Below are 18,619 nucleotides of genomic sequence, written 5' to 3'. Positions count from 1 at the left end.
GCGGTAGGGGCTGGTCACGGGCCGGCTGCGGCGTCAGGGCGTCGGGCTCTGCGTCGGCTACCCGAGTGTTAAATTTCATGGAATCAGAATCGTTTCAGTTGGAAAAAGCCACGAAGAGCGCCAAGTCCAGTCCTTTACCTTGCACCGCCAAGTCTACCACCACCAATCCGTGTCCCCAAGCACCACATCTCCATGTCTTTTAAATATGTGCAGGGATGGTGAATTGACTGCTTCCCTGGGCAGCAGTTCCAGTGCTTCACAGCCTTCTCAGTGAGTAATTAAATATCCAGCCTGAACCTCCCCTGGCACAACTTGAGGCTGTTTCATCTTGCCCCATCACTTAATGCTTGGGGAAGAGGTTAACCCACCTTGTCACAACCTCCTTTGAGGTGGTTGTGGAGAGTGGCAAGGACTCCCCTAAGCCTCTTCTTTACGCTGAATAACCCCAGCCTCTCCTATGACTTGTGAGGCTGAAGGGTGGGCCCTGATCTGCAAACATAAGGGGAGGCACTGGAGGGGCACCCTCACTGAGCCTCCAGGTGGGTCATGAGTGGTGAATCCAAAGAGCTAGAACGTCCTGCTCTGGGGAGAGACAGCACTGGCCAGTGTGCTTATCCATCTTCTCCAGCACACACGGTTACCTTTACAAAGGTAAAACAGGCTCAAAAGAAGGAATCAGAGGTGACCTCACTGGTACATATTCATTTTTGTCAGTGGCTGGTTGGGCTGAGCAGGAGAGAACTGCTCTCTAGAACCCAATGGAGACAGGACGGCATCCCCTCTGGCTCCAGGAGGATCAGACAGTGCTCAGCTCTGCATGGCACCCACCTCGCACCCCTCTGGCTCAGACAGAATGACTCCTCACCTGTCTTCTGAAGCTTGTGGATTTCATCCTCAGCATGGCAGAAGAAGCCAGGGTATCTGTCTGAAGATTTCATAGGGCAGTGGTACCCAAAATCCAAGTCCTGGAGGCTCTGATAGATTGGCAGGTGTGAATTAAAATGGTATGGTAGAAGCTTTATCATATTTCTATCCTCACCCACCATTCTGAAGCAGGAATTATCTGCTTACAGCTGCTTCTCAGACCTCTTCTGGTTTTGTTTAAACACACTGGTTTTATTTCAGGAGGCATCCAAATGTTGGCTGATACCTGAGACAGCTTCAAAGCACATTCATGCTCACCTAAGAATGGCAATTGGAAGCCTGTCACCAGGGACCAAACACTGAAGATACCTAGCAATAGCAAGATAACACAATCCAACAGAACAGGCAAGGGTGATGTCTTGTGATGAGTAAGCAAAACTGAAACAACTCCTGATCCCTAGAATAAGTTGTCAAGTGCAGATGAGGTCACTTTCTGGTTTTTTTTTTTTGTTTTTTTTTTTGGGGGGGGGGGGGGGGGGTGGGAGAGGACAGTGGGCTTGAACCATCATATGAGTAAAGAGGATAGAAGACAAGGTGCTTATGAGGAGCTCCCAGGGGTGATCACCTTGGCCTTGGTGACTCAGTACCACCAATGGATGTTGCCATCAGCACTAACCACACTGCCTCAGCCCCAATGTGGGATGCTCACAGTTCATCTAAGTTAAATTTGTCTGATTGTTCTGATGAGGACTGATTGTTTTGTATTGGCGATAACAAGTGACAGGATTTAAAAACTAAACACTAGCAACATGAATTGTTTATGAACATTAATACTACTGAAGTTTGAAGCTAGCTTTGTTTTTTTTGTCTCCTAAGCAGTCCAGTCATAGTGGTATCCAATTCCCTGGGTGATGCATGGATCTAGAGACTGATTTGTAACACTAGGGCTCCGAGCTTTTGCTTTTAGAAGGACATTACACCTGACTACGAACTTACTGATTTCATTACAATTACCTTTGAATTAGCCAGTTAACTATTGGTAATGTTTACAAGGAACACAGAGCTTATTCAGATAGAGCACTTTCTTTTCTGGGTTGCTGGTGCTGCTGTTACTGTTACCAGGTTCTTTCTGATTTTCATTGTTCTATCTCTATGTGTAAACAGTTTGTGAAATAATGGAACTTCATATAATTGTCTTTATTATCTTACTGTTCGAAGAATATTTGAAAGTTAAGCCCCAAATAAGTTCATTAAGTATAATTTAAAGAGAGTTGTATGAAGATCTTTTGTTTCCAAGCAGAAAACCCATTTAATTAGGATGAAACTCATTTTCAGATGTTATTCAGTACAGCTCTTTCTTGATAAATATATTCTCCCCTTTATTATGACAGAATACTTGCAGGTGCAATTACGATCTTCCCTAAACTCACCTGCACAGCCAGATAATTTTGTTAGTGTGCTTTTTTACCTTATGTGTTCATTTTATGGTTAGATTAGTTTGACTTAAATGTTTATAAATGTATGATGTCACTTTCTGTCTGTAGAAAATTAAAAAACAGCCAGTGTTTCTTGCACAGGCATTATTTAAACCTTGCTCTCCCAAGAAATGATGAACCACAGTGATATGAACTATTTGTTTCTTCAGAAACACACAGAGATCAGCTGCAGTAAGACTGTAGGAAGCTGCAAAGAACAGGAAGTGTGCAGATTTTTTTCTTCTTTGCTTAATTGCTGAGGTAAGTTGAAAATCACTGAATACTTAAGGGAAAGGATTTTTTTTTCTTTTTTTCTTTTTAAACTATTAATGGAGATATTAGATGCAGATGCAATTTCAAGCAGATAAAATGAGATCTTATGACTGAACTAACATTTATTTAAGTAGTAAAACAGAAAAAAGCTGTTCTTCACTTATACTGTATTTCAGTATGCGGCCCTCCCTACTGAAGATTTTGAAAGGTCTTTTCATGAAATTCCTTGGTCCATGTGGTCATCATGCCTTTCTAGGATTCAAGTTGTGTAGTTAAAAAAAAAACACTTTAGCATCACCATTTAATTCTCACTTAAAACAGACTTCACAGTATATTTTATCTTGCTGCTCAAACCCACGTTGCGTGGTAAAACTTCAACATTATAAAGCCTCATATTTAAAAATCTTTAAACTTGGGGCTCTGACAGATTTTACATTAAAAAAAAAAGTTATTGATATCCAAATAATAAATGCTGTTTACAAGGTTCAATTTTTGATAGACAAAAACAACTAAATAAACAGGTCAGTTGATAATACAAAGTTGTCTTCATTTTCACTAGCTTTCATGCTTGAAGAACTGGACCTGAACAACCTTGGAACCTGCAAAGCATTCAAAGTGTAGTATACTATCAACTAACACAATTTCAGCCTGCAGATTCTGTGTGATTTGTTATGCTATGAAGGAAAAAATCACCAGACCTTAAAACCTCTTGAATTTATCCTTTCTTTCAAGATTCATTGCATTTTATAACCTTTGTTCTCATGCTTTCAAAATTGCAGCGAACGAGACATGAATTTGTTCAAGTTTAAAAACTCAGTGCACTACTGTTCATGCTTATAATAGATGATTACATAAAAGTCCAGAAGCACCCAAACAGAACATCCCAAGAAAAATGTTAACTATTGTGTTAAATGTTAAGTAAATAAATAAAAATTAGCTCCACCTAAAATTAAACATTTACTATATGTCCACATGTACATCTTCATACAGGAAGACATTCATAGCTGCTCCTGTGCCAGCCATTGTGGAATCAGGAGAAAAGAGATTATTGAGAAAGTTGTGATCCTTGTCACCTTCTCAAATACGCCACATACACTGATCCAGAGTTACCACTTTGTCTTTTTGACAGCAAGAATTTGAGAGCCTATACTCATGAAAATATATTATTTTGGTTTTTAACTTTTTTTTTTTAATAAACTTGTTTATGAGCAAGAAGTTCAAATGCATTAGAGTTTGTTTTAAAATGTCAGTCCTTCTTCCACCTTCCCTTCCCTTCCTTCTTTCCTTCTTTGCTGGAGGTTTTTATATTACAGAAATGAACATCCATCTTGCCACAACAAAGCTTAGGATATACCCAGAGCAGATACAAGCTGTGAGCTCAGGCAGTCACTGTCAGGAGTTTGTTGTTCTATAGTTTTCCCCTGTAGGACCCAACTGCAGGGTTCAGTTTCCTCATAAAGTCTGTCAAATTCGCACACTCCCGAGCTCAGACCCATGCCGACCAGGACCTACTGCTGTTTCTGTAGTACACAAGAGGGAGCTATTGTTCACAACAACTTTCCAATGCTACTTTTTGTTGGAAATGGACTGTTCTTTCAGATTGGCCTTTTCAATTTAGTAATAAGAGGATATTGGAAAGTTAAAACAAAAACAACGTGTCAGTGCATAATATAGGCTTAGATACAAGCTATGGGTTGCAAACCCCAAGACTCATGCTTGGGTCAGGCTTCCAGTATAGCTGTGAAAGCTATGCTTTAAGTGCTTTTAGGTACCAGGACTTCATGTATAACATAGATCACCAGCAGAGAGGCTCACTGAGCAGAAATCTGCAAAAAATCCATGAAAAATGAAGAAAAGACTGTCTTGTGAAGTTGAGGGTGGACACGGCTTGCTCAGAAACGGAGATTCCTCTGATTGTCTAATTATTAGAGATTGTCTCTGATTAATATTCACAGCTCCCAGACCTCCCAGGTAGTGCTAGGATGAGGTGGCAGGGACTGTTGCTATTAATTCATCTTCTTCCAGAGTGAAGGGCTCACGTTGTGTGAGGGGCTTTTTCATGCCTCTTTTCTGACTGAAGCTGGACTTTAATGGACTGTGAGAAGAGAAAAGATTTGGATAAGTATTGAAACACCTCAGAAAGAGGCAGACAATGAAACACTGACTGCACTGAAGTAAATAAGAACTGCAAATGATGCCCTAGCTAGATCTTATGCAAAGAATCTGAAGAATCTAGGTACGCTTTCTGCAGTGCTCTTCACAATGGCTTGTGGTTTTTTTGTTTGTTTGTTTGTTTGTTTGTTTGTTTTGTGTGTGTGTGTTGCTTTGTTTTGTTGCCCTCCCAGTATTGACTGAATTTTGGTAATGCTGTTACACTTACCTGGCAAAAGAAAGACTTCTGTTTATCTGCTCTGATTTAAGGTACTTATGATATGCTATAAAACTCTTAGAAAGAGTTTTTATAAGAGTCTTTACAACTATATGTAGCTGATCTAATGAAAGACAACATTCTCTCTACAGGAACTGTGTCAATCACAGCATTTTAAGCAGTATTGTGGCTGTACAGGTAGTGGACAGGATTTAGAAGACAAGGCAAAAAGAATTCAATACATTTTTCTTACCTGTTATATACCTAAGTTGTTATTCCCTATTCATAGTAATCCTAGCTATTCATGCATTGACTGCAAATATGTACCGAAAATGAATATATTGGTCTGTTACCATCTATCATGCCATAATTACTGCTTATAAGCCAAGGCCAATTAACAAACAAAGCATTTTACATGACTGGCTGTCTAGTAACTGCTGCTGTTGTATTTCCTGAGGGAAGCAAGCCAAAATGTCATGTATGTGAATAAGGATGCCTATCTAGTACACTATCTGGCTACCAGAGTGTAGTCTGTTCATTTAAAAATCATCTCTCTTAACCTTGGATGATACACTGAGCACAAGGTATCTTAATATTAAAATTTAATATTAAAAAGATACCAGATAAGTATTAGCATCTCGAGTGTTACAAGTACTCTAAGCTAGAAGAGAACTTCTGCTTTTCCTCTTAGCCAACACAGGAACAGTTTTAAAAACTTGGAAAGCTTAATATAATTGGGTATCCTGTGAATCAGCTGGCATTTTGTTTTGGAGTATTTCTCATTTGTTTTGCATGGTTTCTTGCCCTTAGGATATTTAACTGGTACATTTAGGTGTATTACTTAAGGAAACAGAAGCATCTGGAAAAGCAATACGTTATCATGGCATTTGAAAATAGGAGTCCAAATCTCACAGGTGTGGCAATTTATAACAGATTAAGTTAAGACAAAGATCAGTCATTAAATAGATCAGAGAAAAACACCTGTAGAAGTGTCATGTACAGATAGAGGAAGAGATATCAAATGTGTTTCTTGAGGTGGAATAATAATGGGGAAAACAAGACTAATAAGAAAAACAAGCATCTTAGGTGGGATTGAAAACAGGAAGAAAGCTACTACTCCACAGTTGTAAAATTGCGATGCATCAATGTGTATTTTGGAGTTTGAGGAAGAAACACACGATCTCTTTCTCTATAGTCATAATTCATCTATTTTTTACTGCAGTTGAAGTGAAGAGTCTGTGACATGCATATTGCAGTGAAAATCATGCTTGAAGAATTTTTGTATGATTCAGTGAAACATTCAACAAAAAATAAATGAATAGTGGACAGTGGTTAGAATTGCTCAGAACTTGGGTGACAGGTTACAGCACAAAGCAGCTTTGGATTTCTTATGATGAAATCACAGTTTGCCAGAGAATAAGCTATCGAATCATCTTATATGAGCCCACTGTTTATTTCACTCATTTACATAGAAAAAGTAAAGGATTAATTAATTAGCAGTGGAGAGGTGTAAGAATACTTTATGCCTCTTTGATTTGTTCTATAACAAGTCTGCACAAGGTAATACAGACATAGAACCCTAGTTAAAGTCTTACTTACATCTGAGTACAAAGCATAATGCGATGGAAATCTCAGAAAACATGCTTGTACAAAACTGACAATGAAGATTGTCTGCTCAGAACAGTCTTTCACTAAACGGTTCTCTCTATGACAAATTGGCTCAAACTAGAAGCTGCTAAAAAAGAGCCTTACTGCAGGAGCATAGAGATCTCTCAGTGCAGATTCCTCAAGACTTTAGGCTGGAATACTGGTGTCAGAACTGAGCTAATGGCTGCCTACTGAAGAAGAATTTGTTTCCAGCAGCCTCTGTACCACAGTAGGAACGTAAGGAATCCAAGAGACTTGCCTTTGTTCCTGTTTTAGCCTTAGTCATTTGTTTTGGACAAAATTCAGCTGTCACCCACATGGAAGACTAAATCATGAGGAAGTACAGAAACAGCTGGCGTTTGAGCTGCTGTTGCAACCGGTGTACGCTGCATTCCTTACCAAGTCCTCCTGTTCTGCTAGATGGAAACACTGAAGCAAATCTTATTATGAAAACTAATGCATGAGGATGAAAGACGACATCCAACAAGACAAGATTTCTTTCAAAGAAAGAAAGAACAAGGATAATTCCATACTTCTACAGGTTTGTTGCTGTTGTTGCATTGCCTTAGTGTCTCTCAAGCACGGGAAAATACTGACAGTGATGGATGGTAAACCTGTTCATTGTCTTCTTACAAGGGTTTCTATTCCAGACTCATAGTTTCTGTTTCAGTATCATTTCTGTGGTAATCATCTGTCATTTCTCTGGTAATCATCTCACCTGTCCGCTGAAAAGAGTTTTTTTATTTTTATTTTTATTTCCTGAGATAATCCATATAAACACTAATTGTTTGTTGTTTGTCTTTATAATGTATACTTATAAGGGATACTGTATAGATACTGTAATGGGACCTATCACATGTAAAATAGGTAGCTATCATTAGGCTAGCAGATAACCTAGACACTACGTCAGTACTAACTATCTATGGCAATCTGAAAAACTAAGTGTACGCCCATAGTTGCCTTGAAAAGTTCCTTTCATCAGAGACTTTTGTTGGCAGCTAATACTTTGTGTTCCAGGAGTTCACACGTTCTTTCGTTATGAAGAGCTGGTCTTTTTTTTTCTTTCAGGACAAAGATGGTTCTACATGATGCAGGCATTCTGAAGTAGACAGGGAGAATTTTAAAGTGGCTATGAAAGGAAAGCAAGACCAAGAACACAAAGACACCTTTGCTTCAACACTGACAGTTGCACATAGGGAGAAAAAGAAAGATTAACTCACAACTGAAGATGATTGAGAAATTGTCAGAGATACATTCTAATCAGAAAAAGGCTGTAGAGGAACCCATTTTGTTGGGACAGGTTTTATTCTATGTTTTCAAGCATCTTGGCACCAGTATCTTCAGTTATTCACTTTTCAGCAAATTTTTGTAACTTGTTATTACTCATTTTCAGTAGAAAAATAAGATACATTGAAAACTCACTGTAAGGTAAAAATATATAACAATTAGAGTTCTGGATAGAAATAAAAGACAGGATTTCAACCACATGTTTTTATATGTTTTTAATTTCCTTGGTAAATTACAAAAGTACAGACAACATTTTGACAAGGGCTTTCTCCACATTAGATAAAAGAGCTGACATGAAGAAATGCTGCTGTGAAAATAAAGGATTTTGAGGGATTCAAGGGATTCATTTAGAATACTGATTCAATTTCTGAAAGCCAAATGAGCTTTCATTCAAAAATAAAACCAAGACTATGAGTAATACTCTTAAGTAAGCTTACAAATTGGAGAGGGAACCTTCACACAATTGCTGGATATTTTTCCCCACTCTAAAGTGGAAAGATGAGGAGGTGGAATTGCTCTTTGTGTGAGTGAACAACTGGAATGCATTAAGCTCTCCCAGCAGATGAGTACTGAATGACTGCAGAGCTAATGTGTGAGAATTAAGGGGCAGGCTTAAGGGACAGGCAAATACGAGTGGCACCATTCTGGGTGTTTATTAAAGGCTGTCTGATCAGGAGGAGGAAACTGATGAGGCCTTGAACAGACAGCTGGAAGTAGTCTCATGAGCACAGGCACTGGTTCTCATGGGGTACTTAAACCACTGATATTTGCTGGGAAAGCAACACTGCCAGACATACACAGCCCAGGATGCTACTGCAGTGCATGGAAGATAAGTTCCTCATGCAGTTGGTGGAGGACCCAATGAAGACAAGTGTGTTGCTGAACCTTGCTCTTGCACACAAGGGAGGACGGGTTGGGAAGGTGAAAACTGGGGTTAGACTTGGCTGTCATGACCATGAGATAGTGGAATTCAGTGGAAGAAATAGCGCAATAAGATTGCAACCTTGGACTTCAGGAGAACCAACTTTTACCTACTTGGAGGCATCCCATGGATTAGAGCATTGGAAGGTAAGGAGGCCTGAGATAGCTGGTTAACATTCACGCACCACTTCTTTTAAGATCAAGATTAGTGCATCGCTAAGAGTAAGAAATCAGGCAAAGGTGACAGGAAAGCCACATGGATGAGCAAGGAGCTCACGGAGAAACTCAAATGGATGAAGAAAGCTTACAGAATTTGGAAGAAGAGTTTGGTCACTTGGGAGGAATATAGGAATGTCAGCATGCAGGGATTTGACAAGGAAGGTTAAGGCCCACTTGGAATTAAATCTGGCAAGGGAGATCAAAGACAACAAGAAGGACTTCTTTGAGTAGATCAGTAGCAAAAGGAAGACTAGGGAAAATATGGGCTTACTACTGAATGATGTGGTTCCCCTGGTAACAGAGGACACTGAGAAGATGAAGTTACTGAGTCTTAGCTGTAAAGACTGAAGAAGTCTTTACAGGAATTCCAGGCCCCTGAGATAAGGCAGAGGGTCTGGAAAAAGGAAGTCCTCCCCTTGGTTGAGGAGGATCTGTTCAGAGATTGTCTAGGCACACTTGACACACAGAGTTCTATGGACCCTGATGGGATGCATTCATGAGTAATGAGGGAACTGGCAGAAGTGATTGCTCTATCACCTCTGAAATGTCATGGAGAATGGGAAAGATGCCTGAAGAATGGAAGGAAGACAATGTCATTCCAGTCTTCAAAACTGGCAAGAAGGACTTGGGAAACAACAGGCCAGTCAGCCTCCCCTCCATCCCTGGAAGGCAATGAAACAGCTTATTCTGGATGTCATCTCCAAGAAAGCAGAAGTGAAAAAGGCTATAAGGAGTAGCCAGCATGGATTCACCAAGGGGAAATCATCCTTGACTGATCTGTTAGCCTTCTGGGATGTCATGACAGGCTGGGTAGATGAGGGGTAGAGTGGCCGTGAGCCCAGGCTTGTGTCAAGTATGATGGGAATGTGAGAGTGAAGCTTAAACATCTAGACTAACCATAACGTGAGACTATCATTTAAATTTAAAATGTGCATTTCTAAAGTTAGTACAACAACACCCACTCTGTCTGTAAAGCATAAGAAAATTATATCCATACGAATTTATGAAATTGATCCGTAAGTTACTATGATAGATCATAGTATGCCAATTGAAATGATTTAGAGTCTAATCAAGCACTGCTCCATCATCTTGATCTGACAAGCCTTTTGCAGCAAGCACAGAGAATGGGACAAAAACCTCTTATTACAGTTTATCATGACAGTGAAGATATACATCAAGTACTGGAGAGAGTCAAGAAGGATGGAGAATTTCGATGGTGGGAAGTCCTGCTTGGGTGATCTCCTATAGCAACTGGAGCACTGAACCTAAAGCTGCCACCCACCGTGATTTCACTAACTCTTATTATGTTAACTGTTGCTTTATCCATCAGGGTCTGGAGAATGGCTAGCCTAGTTGCGCTGCTGAAAGGACTCCCTCATGTGTACAACACTGTTTACATTTTCAACTTACATAATTGAACATGTTGGAAAAGAGTGCTGTCTGTTTATAGGCATAGAGGCAAGAGAAACCACGCTGCTACTTCGTGGAAAGATAGACTGACTTCTGGATTGTGGTGCTGAAGAACCCTGAGCCACTCTGCGATCTCAGAAGTCATCATTAGGCTTTTGCCTTAGTTCAAGTATAATGAGTTGGGATGATCAAGTAATCCCTGACCATACTGGGAATTCCTGCTCCTTGAATTGTGGTCTGATCTGAAAGATACCAGAAATGTACAGTCTGCGAGTACTGCAACTGTATGGCTGAGAGAAAATTCTGGTACTACCTCACCTGAATTGTTGGAAAGTTTTCTGACTGGTCAATTATCTTGCGGTCCTATAATAATGGTCCTAAGGAAAGAGTCCCTTGAGATCTCAAGGACTGCAGTGGGCTGTGATCCTTGATCGCCACCTGGCCTGGGATGTCTCTCAGTGTAGATTTCTTGAGATTCACCGCTGGCAGATGTCAATGAAGAGGAGATATTTTTTTGAGCAGACCCCAGTTGTCTGCTGAGAGCTGGTGAAAAGGAAGGGTGAGTAGCTCACCATGGGGTAGAGAGTCCTCAAGCAAACAGCCAAATTTAGAAACCTCTCCCTCCAATATTCTGCAGTAAGTCTCATGTGAACTTCATCCTCTGTGAATCTTCAGCTAAGTTGCTGTTTATGATTGTAGTAAATTCCAATGATTCATAGCATATGAACATGAACCATGCTGGTTGTCTTGTGTCACCTCCCTGTCTTCCATATGCCTTAGCATAGCTTTCAGCAAGATTTGCTCCATAACCTTCCCCAGCACTGAGATGAGGCTAACAGGTTGGTAGTTCACTGGATCATCCTTTCTACCTTCCTTAAAAATGGATGTGACAATGCCTTTTTTCCAGTCACTGGGGACTTCATCTGATTGCCCTGACTTTTCGAATATCATAGAGAGTGTCCTGGTGAATACATGAGCCAATTCCCTCAGGACTCTGGGATGCATCTCATCAGGACCCATAGACCTATAGATGTTGAGGTTCCTTAGGCAGTCACAAGCCTGATCTTTGCTTGCAGCAGGAGGGCCATCGCTCTCCCAGTTCCCACCTTCTGAACCATTGTGTTAAATTGGCAAATGATAAAGTGCTGATTAAGTGTTACTAAGAATCATATGATCTAATGTTGTTATTTATTGTAAAATTATTAATAAATCATAAACTGCTGCTAAATAAAAGCTGAGTAAAAACATATTTATGACAAGGTTATCTGTTACTGTCGATCATTCTTAGCTTTCTGTGTGTGCCAAAGGACCTAAACGCATTAATTCCTTGTGAATATCTATTCAGAATTAGCAGAAAATTAAAAAAGAGGAGAAATCCAGTTGTCTGTCTTCAACAACATTGTTCTATTTTACCAGTGTTGAATAGAGAGTAGATGAAAATCCTTAGTCTTGACTAATCTGTCCAAGAAAATAATGGAATAGAATGTAGAAAATATAAACATTTCTTCTCTCTCTCTCTCTTCTTTCACTGCAAGATGAGTTCTTCTCAGTTCAAAAAGATCACTTACGGGAATGAGGAGATATCCAAAGTTTACTGTGGATCATTACATAATACCTCTGATACTGCTACCTGATCTTCTGTACACCTGCATCTACACGTCACAAAGCTGGGAACATCAAATTCTGTTCTCTGTTACTTCTACATCAGGACACAAATTTTGCAACTCAGCGTATTTCTTAGGGAGTCAAAAGGTGAAGCAGCTAATTGGGTAGTGCATCACTACGGGCTAGAGCTATACCAGTGAATGGGAGATCAGCCTGGGGGCAGTTGTTTCTCAAAAGCAAAGGTACTCTCTGTCATGTTCCCCAAACATTCATTTTTAAGTCATACATGTAATTAGTAATTTGTCACATAGGTTAAAATAGAAGATGTAGTTACATAACAGAACGTGATGAGTTGTTGCAATTGCTAATTCATTTTTACCCATGTGAAGGAAATGTAAAATGGCAGATTTACACTTGCTTTGCGAAGTGAAAACACTAATACAAGATTGGGAAATAGATGTAATCAGAAACTGTGATCTTGTGCAACAGGTGATTCTTTATTTTGCTTTGGGAAGACTCATAGAATGGCTTAGGCTGGAGGGGACCTCAAAGATCATCTACGTTCAATCCCCCTGCCATCAGCAGGGTTGCAAACCACTAGATCAGGCTGCCCAGGAACCCATCTAGCCTGGCCTTGAATGTGTCCAGGGATGAGGCATCCACAACTTTTCTGGGCAGCATGTTCCAGTGCCTCACCACCCTCCGAGTGAAGAATTTCTACCTAACATCTAACCTAAACATCCTCTCCTTCAGTTTAAATCCATTTCCCCTTGTCCTATCACTGTCTACCTGCATAAAAAGTCCTGCTTGTAAGCTCTTGTCAAGTACTGGAATATTGCAGTGCAGTCTCCCCGGAGTCTTCCCCAAACTAAACAATCCCAGCTCCCTCAACATTCCTTCATAGGAGAGGTGCTCCAGCCCTGCCATCATCTCTGTGGCCCTCCTCTGGACCTGCTCCAGCAGCTCTGCGTCCTTCTTGTGCTGGGGACCCCAGACCTGGACGCAGTACTCCAGATGGGGCCTCACGAGGGCAGAGTAAATGGGGACAATCCCCTCCCTGTCCCTGCTGGCCACCCCGCCTCTGATGCAGCCCAGGATACCATTGGTCATCTGGACTGCTCCTTCCAGGATCAACATTGTTGCTCCTGAAGAAGGCCTCTCAGATTGTGCATCCTAACATGTATCCTGCTAACATTAAGAAAATATTCCCTCCCCTAACTCTGTTCTCCTACAAAAAAAAAAAAAAAAAAAAGAGAACTCCTGTCTTTTCAGCATACAGAAATCATTAGTACAGATAGAAATCAGGATGTCTATTTACTTCAGTGAAAAAAACACAGAAATTCGGTTGTTCCCTGATCCACTTAAAGAGATAAATTTCCCATGACAAGCTGAAATTGGAACAAGTTACCTTTGAATAGATAATGTTAACAATTACATGCCTGGAATTTGTCATTTATCATTTGGGTATGTCATTTAGCTACTCTTCCAATAAACCAAATGCAACATCTTTGAAGGCATCTTCCTGATGTGATGTTCTGTACTGTTGATAATTATTTTTGCAATTGTTGCTCCATGCCTAGCAAAGATGTATAAAATTTGTTCCCCTCTTTTTTCAGGACCATTTAGGCAGATCAATGGAAATGTTTGATATGGAAAAACACAGAGTGCTGAAAATAGAGTGTGGAGGTTATAAAATATTATGTATCTTGGAAAATTCATTAAAATGATCCTAATGATGCAACAAGCTGTGAAATCCGCACCATAAATAAAATCAGTGGCAAAATGCCCACTGACAACCTCAGGCTAGATTTGCTACCTAAATATGTAGTACAGAACTTGAGACACGGTTACTTCAGGGTTTCCCTGCAGACAGTTCAGCATTGCAGGGACAGATTGGAGCACAGCACTGAGACTCAAGTTAGTTAAGAGTTAACTCAAACTTCGATTTTAACTGCTTGTCAAACAAAGGATCACCTGTACTGTAGCTGAACCTCTGCTATGCAACTGAAGCCAAAGAAAATAGCTTTGTAATCAGGTTGCTTGCCTTTTGTTAAAGGAAATTCATAAGTGGTACATGTATAAAATTAAAGAGGATTTTTCTTTTCTTGATATTCCTCCCTCCCAATCCTGCAAGTGGAGAAGAACATTGGGTCCTCCCAGAGCACTGGGCTTGAGAGAAGACACAAAGTTTGTCTGTAAATCAGTGTAATGTCTGCATTATTTCACTTTAGAAATTAAGGTCTTCTTTATTTTATGAGTTCTGAGCATGAAGAATAAAAAAATAGTGACTCCACAGCTGTGAAGAGCAAAAATGGATTTAGAGATAGAAAACATCATCTTTGTAGGATATTTAAAATGTTGGTTACAGTTTTTTGTTTGTTTGTTTGTTTACTAATAGCTATTTGTCTTCTATAAAAAGTTATCATGATTAAAATTTCAGGGGGTGTTGACTTCTCAGCATTGTGTCCTTACATAGGAACTTGATGATTATATCCTTTTTTTCTTCCAAGTAATTGCTAAGCGATCTATCAAGTCCAATATTGGTATCATGCATATTTCAGGATAGAATGAGTAACAAACAGCCTTCTATTCCCATTCAAATCCTCTCTAACAATTAAGCTTTCAGACCCCTTCTGCATGCCATGCAGATGCAGTATCATCTGGCACTCATTTCCGTCTAGTACTCAGTGTGTACCTAACGCATGCACATAAAAGCAGCGTTCCAGATTGCTGGTGATCTGGTCAACAGTCATTTTCCCCAAGCAAAATTCTCCAATCTGTTTCCAGCCAAACACTGTGGTCCAGCACACAAAGCATCTATTTATGCTGATTAAGCACCAGTTTTATCAGCAGAGTGTGCATAATCAAGCTTGTTTGACTCAAATATGGAAGCATAGATTAGTTTACTCAGTTAAAAGCTTTGATCTGGCCACTACAGATATTAGGTAAAGCTAAAGGAATCCACCAAGTCCTGGTTTATTTTCGTCTATAGAGCAGTATGCTCAGGGTAGGCAGAAATTTCTCCACTGGTAATAATGGAGCATTTGATTGCCAAGAGCTAGAGATGTGTTCTTCCTTCTGCTGACTTTGCTTCTTTGTATGTCTGGCTCTTGCTAGTCTGAAGCAAATATGCTTCTAAGTTCTCAGTGTATCACATGTAACTGCAAAATTTACAAAAATTGCTGTCTTAAGACTTAATGCTAGCTGCAGGCTGTAGGAATTTCAGTGAGACATACTCAGAAAAGGAATACAGCCCTTGCTCTAGAGTGGATGAAGCCAAAAGAAGTAATTATCTAAAAGAGTACAGAGAGTGTTAAAATATTCCTTCAGAGTATATCTGCTATCCAAGAATAGGAAATAATTAAAACACCGTCTTCCATCCAAATAACTACCGCAAAGATAATACGAAATGTTTGTGACTGCTAGCTTGAAATCAGTGCAGAGGTTTCACTATAATCCTCAAAATTACAGATCAACAATTTTTAATCTAGTCAGCTATTTGCAGGGATGCAAAATGAGGAATTGAGTAGCGGAGACTAAACAAACAATGTACCATTGCAAAATCAAAGTGTGCAACTGTACAAGCAAATTAGCTTTTTACATTCTGTTTGTAGCAGGTACATCTTGTTATCTTATTGTTAAATTCTGTCTGTTTTACCATTTTTTTTTTCTGGCTTTTTGTTACCTTTAAAAACAGAATGGTTATCCTTCCTTCCCAATCATTTTTAAAGCACTTGCCACATTCCCAACTGTTACAAGATATTTAAGCATACAGATTGGTTTACTCAGGTGTTTCAGCTAACAAAGGTCAAGAGAATTGGGTTATAAATATGTAAATCATTAATTGTAGTGTGTGTTCCTTTACCGTGGTGCTGAGAATTGCACAGGAGAACAGAGATTAAATACTTCCCTATATTCCTCTTGATGCCTGGGTGAACTCTGCCTGGCAGCAAGAAAGCATCTGTTCAGCTACATTAGTTTCCTCTGTCAGCCTGCTGGATTTCTGCTGTGGGATAATGTCACACAAAACTCCCAGTGATCACAGAGTCACAGAATGGCTTAGGTAGGAACAGACCTTAAAGAACATCTAGGTCCAGCCCTGCTGCTGTGAACAGAGCTGCCACCCACACCAGATCAGGCTGCCCCATCCCATTTTGCCTCAATTCTCCAGGGATGGAGAATCCACAATTTTTCCTGGCAAACTGTTTGAGTGCCTCACCAGCCTCTGATTAAAGAATTTATGCCTAACTTCTAACCTAAATCTTCTCTCTTCTAGTTTAAAACCACTTCCCCTTGTCCTATCACTATTAGATAGTGTAAAAAGCTGGTGTCCCTCCTGTTTATATGCTCCCTTCAAGTACTGGAAGGCCACAGTGAGGCTCCCTGGAGCTGTCTCTTCTCCAAGCTGAGCAAGGCCATCTTCTTCAGCCTTTCTTCCCAGGAGAGGTGCTCCATTCCTTTGATTGCCTTTGTGGCCCTCCTCTGGACCTGTTCCAACTGCTCTAGATCCTCGTCAAGGTAGGAGCCCTAGGCCTGGACACAGTACTCCAGATGGGGCCTCACAAAGGCAAAGCATATGGAGATAGTTGCCTCTCTTGCCCTGCTGCCCACCCCTCTTTTGATGCAGACAAGAGTACAGTTGGCCTTCTGGGCTGCAAGTGCACACTGCTGGTTCATGTCCACCCTTTCATCGAGCAGGACCCTCAAGCTCTTCACTTCAGGGCTGCTCTCAGTGAATTGTTCTCCCTGTACATGTATCTGGGATTGCCCTGACCCAAGTGCAACACCTTGCATTTCACCTTGTTGAACCTCACTAGCTTCTAATGGGCCCACTTTTCAAGACTTTCCAGGTCCCTCTGAATGGTGTTCCTCCTTCTATTGTATCAGCTGCACCACTCAGATTGGTGTCATCTGCAAACTTGCTGAGGGCACACTTGATCCCACTGGCCTCAGGGAGGACGAGGAGAGGAATACCACTGGCCTCTGCCTGGATATAGAGCCACTGACCACAACCTTCCAACACCCTGGCTGTGACCAACCAACCAACCATTTGTCCACCAAATAGTCCAGCCTTTATATCCGTTTCTCTCCAATTTGGGGATGAGGATGTTGCGTGGAACCATGCCAAAGGCCTTACACAAGTCCAGGTAGACGATGTCAGCTGCCTTTCCTTTGTTCTCAGATACCATCACTCTATCACAGAAGGCCACCAGACTGGTCAGGCACAATCTGCCTTTGGTGAAGCCATTCTAGCTCTCTCAGATCACCTTGTCTTGCACGTGAATTAACATGGGTTCCAGGAGGATCTGCTCCATGATATTCCCAGGAACAGACTCCCTTTCTTATAAATGGGAGTGATGTTTCCCATTGTCCAGTCACTGGAGACTTTGCCTGACATCCATGAGTTTTCAAATATGATGGAGAGTGTCATGGCATCTGCATCATTCCATTCCTTCAAGACCCTGTAATACATGTTGTCCAGTTCTGTATTCATTCAGTATCAAAAGGTGCAGTTGAACTTGCTCTTCTCTACAGTGGGAGGCATTTTGCTCCCTCAACCCCTGCCTAAAGGTTTGAGGATGTGAGAGATGTGGGAAGCCTGACTACCAATGAAGACTGAGGCAAAGAACTTGCTGAGTAATTCAGCCTTCTCCATGTCTGCTGAACCCAGTTTTTGCTTTTCATTTTTCAGAGGGGCCTGTCTATTCTGACCAGTGTAACTGTAGAACCCCTTCTGGTTATTTTTCATATCCCTCGCTAAGTTCAGTTCCATCTGTGCCTTGGCTTCCCTCATCCCATCTCCACACATCTGAATGGCATCCCTGTATTTTTCCCAGTCCACACATCCCTACTTCCTCTGCCTGTATGTTTCCTTCTTTTCCCTTCATTTGACCAGCAGGGCCTGACTGAGTCATGCCAGTTTCCTGCCTCTTCTTCTTGATTTCTTATGTTAGGGGATAGAGAGCTCTAATGTTCCCAGAAAGGTGTCCTTAAAAGGCTTCCAGTTTTGTTCCATTTTTATGTCTCTAAGGACAGTTTCTCAGGGTATCTCATCCAATAATTTCTTAACCAGGTGGAAGTTCACTGTCCTGAATTCAGGGTCCTGACTTGACTCTTTGGCAGGCCCTTATTCTTCAAGATCAAGAACTCGACCAGGGCATAGTTGCTACAGCCCACAACCCCTTAGACTTGTTAATGATCTCCTCTGTATTGGTGAGCACCAGGTCCAGCAATGCTTCACGCCTGGTTGGTCTATCCAGTACCTGGACCAGGACATTACCCTTAAAGGACTCCAGCACCCTCCTGGATTGTTTGCAGCCTGTCCTGTTGCCTTCCCAGTAGACATCTGGGTAGCCGAAGTTCTCCATCAGGATGAGAGTGTGAGAGTGTGATGCCTCTTGTAGCTGAAGCAAGAAGGCCTCATCAGCAGACTCCCCTTGATCAGGTGGCCTGTAGTAGATCCCAGCCATCAGACATCCTTTACTGGTTTAGACCCTAATCTTCACTCTCAAGCTCTAAACCTGATGATGACTGTTTTATAGAGGCAGCT

The 18,619-nt window shown here is 40.9% G+C and overlaps 1 long non-coding RNA gene across 5 annotated transcripts; it reads left to right on the top strand.

Annotated features, from left to right (window-relative positions):
• Positions 14–12,734, top strand: LOC110389748. 5 transcript variants are annotated; one of them, XR_002433367.1, is made up of 4 exons: positions 14–270; positions 715–1,292; positions 2,510–7,168; positions 7,696–12,734. It is a non-coding gene; the product is annotated as an uncharacterized LOC110389748 (long non-coding RNA). The 5 variants fall into 5 exon arrangements; XR_002433366.1 differs by having other exon boundaries at positions 14–989; positions 1,126–1,292; XR_002433365.1 differs by having other exon boundaries at positions 14–1,004; positions 1,126–1,292.

This window comes from Numida meleagris, chromosome Z (assembly GCF_002078875.1).
Source record: "Numida meleagris isolate 19003 breed g44 Domestic line chromosome Z, NumMel1.0, whole genome shotgun sequence".
NCBI classification, from domain to species: Eukaryota; Metazoa; Chordata; class Aves; order Galliformes; family Numididae; genus Numida; species Numida meleagris.
This window is presented reverse-complemented; position numbering and strand designations above follow the sequence as displayed.